Raw genomic sequence first — 2,355 nt, 5'->3', positions numbered from 1 at the left:
AATAGTGCACATACAAATAGTGCACGTACAAATAGTGCACGTACAAACAGTACACATACAAATAGTGCACGTACACGTACAAATAGTGCATGTACAAATAGTGCATGTACACGTACAAATACTACACGTACAGATAGTGCACGTACACGTACAAATAGTGCACGTACAAATAGTGCACGTACACGTACAAATAGTGCACGTACACGTACAAACAGTACACGTACAAATAGTGCACGTACACGTACAAACAGTACACGTACAAATAGTGCACGTACACGTACAAATAGTGCACATACAAATAGTGCACGTACAAATAGTGCACGTACAAACAGTACACATACAAATAGTACACGTACACGTACAAATAGTGCACGTACACGTACAAATAGTGCACGTACACATACAAACAGTACACGTACAAATAGTGCACGTACACGTACAAATAGTGCACATACAAATAGTGCACGTACAAATAGTGCACGTACAAACAGTACACATACAAATAGTACACGTACACGTACAAATAGTGCACGTACACGTACAAATAGTGCACGTACACATACAAACAGTACACGTACAAATAGTGCACGTACACGTACAAATAGTGCACATACAAATAGTGCACGTACAAATAGTGCACGTACAAACAGTACACATACAAATAGTGCACGTACACGTACAAATAGTGCATGTACAAATAGTGCATGTACACGTACAAATACTACACGTACAGATAGTGCACGTACACGTACAAATAGTGCACGTACAAATAGTGCACGTACACGTACAAATAGTGCACGTACACGTACAAACAGTACACGTACAAATAGTACACGTACAAATAGTGCACGTACACGTACAAACAGTACACGTACAAATAGTGCACGTACACGTACAAATAGTGCACATACAAATAGTGCACGTACAAATAGTGCACGTACAAACAGTACACATACAAATAGTACACGTACACGTACAAATAGTGCACGTACACGTACAAATAGTGCACGTACACATACAAACAGTACACGTACAAATAGTGCACGTACACGTACAAATAGTGCACATACAAATAGTGCACGTACAAATAGTGCACGTACAAACAGTACACATACAAATAGTGCACGTACACGTACAAATAGTGCATGTACAAATAGTGCATGTACACGTACAAATACTACACGTACAGATAGTGCACGTACACGTACAAATAGTGCACGTACAAATAGTGCACGTACACGTACAAATAATACACGTACAAATAGTGCACGTACACGTACAAATAGTGCACGTACAAATAGTACACGTACAAATAGTACACGTAAGCTGGCTCCCGATTCTCGTCTTGGCTAAATTGTGTTGTTGGCGCAGTAAAACAAAGAGTACATGTAAGCCGTGACCAGATTCTCAATATGACTAAATTGTATCATAACGGCTGGAAAATAAAATTGCACAGGTAGGCTTGTTTGAGATTTTTAACCTGACTAAATTGTATTGTTAGCGCTGTAAAACAAGTTCTCAATACCCTAAGCTCACACCAGAATCTTAATTAACATGATTAAATCGTGTCATTAGTGCTGTAAAACATGTAAATGAAAGCTGGTATGAGATTTTCAACTTGACTAAATTGTATCGTTAGTGGGGCGTCGCTGGCCTAGTGGTTAGGCTCTTGGACTCGCAACTGTAAGGTCGTGGGTTCGAACGTTGTGTCCTTGGGAAAGGCACTTTGCACAAATTTTCCTCACTTTACCCAGGTGGAAATGGGTACCCAGCTAACGATCTTGTCAGTTTGATAGTGTTTGAGCGCGTGAAATCCGCAGCTTGCACTGTATGCTTCCGCGGAAGCTGAGAATGTTTCCTAGTGTTCTCAGCGAGGGTCTGCTGGGGTAATGATAGTTGTAAAGGGCATAGAGCATGCTCTTGAGCATGGATATGCGCTATATAAATGCAATTATTATTATTATTAATGTAGAACATAGTAAACGTAAGCTGGTATGAGATTTTTAACATGACTAAATTGTATCGTTAGTGATGTAAAACTAGTTCTCAATACCCTAAGCTGGCACCAGATTCTCAACAAGGCCAAATTGTGTCATTAGTACTGTAAAACAAATAGTACACTTAAGCTCGCATCCGGTTCTCATTTTGGCTAAATAGAGTCGTTAACGCTGTAAAACATGTTGCTCAGTACCCCAATCTCGCTCCAGATTCAAAATATGATTAAACTGCAGAGTTAGCGCTGTAAAACATGTTGCTCAGTACCCCAATCTCGCTCCAGATTCAAAATATGATTAAACTGCAGAGTTAGCGCTGTAAAACATGTTGCTCAGTACCCCAATCTCGCTCCAGATTCAA

At 39.8% G+C, this 2,355-nt stretch overlaps 1 protein-coding gene across 1 annotated transcript in view; it reads right to left on the bottom strand.

Annotated features, from left to right (window-relative positions):
- The window catches only part of LOC101864111 (peroxidase-like protein 3), a gene marked incomplete at its 5' end in the record, with an annotated part of 13,016 nt that overhangs the window by 9,521 nt on the left and 1,140 nt on the right, over nucleotides 1-2,355 (bottom strand).

Source organism: Aplysia californica, unplaced genomic scaffold (assembly GCF_000002075.1).
Source record: "Aplysia californica isolate F4 #8 unplaced genomic scaffold, AplCal3.0 scaffold01108, whole genome shotgun sequence".
In the NCBI taxonomy this organism is placed as follows: domain Eukaryota; kingdom Metazoa; phylum Mollusca; class Gastropoda; order Aplysiida; family Aplysiidae; genus Aplysia; species Aplysia californica.
This window is presented reverse-complemented; position numbering and strand designations above follow the sequence as displayed.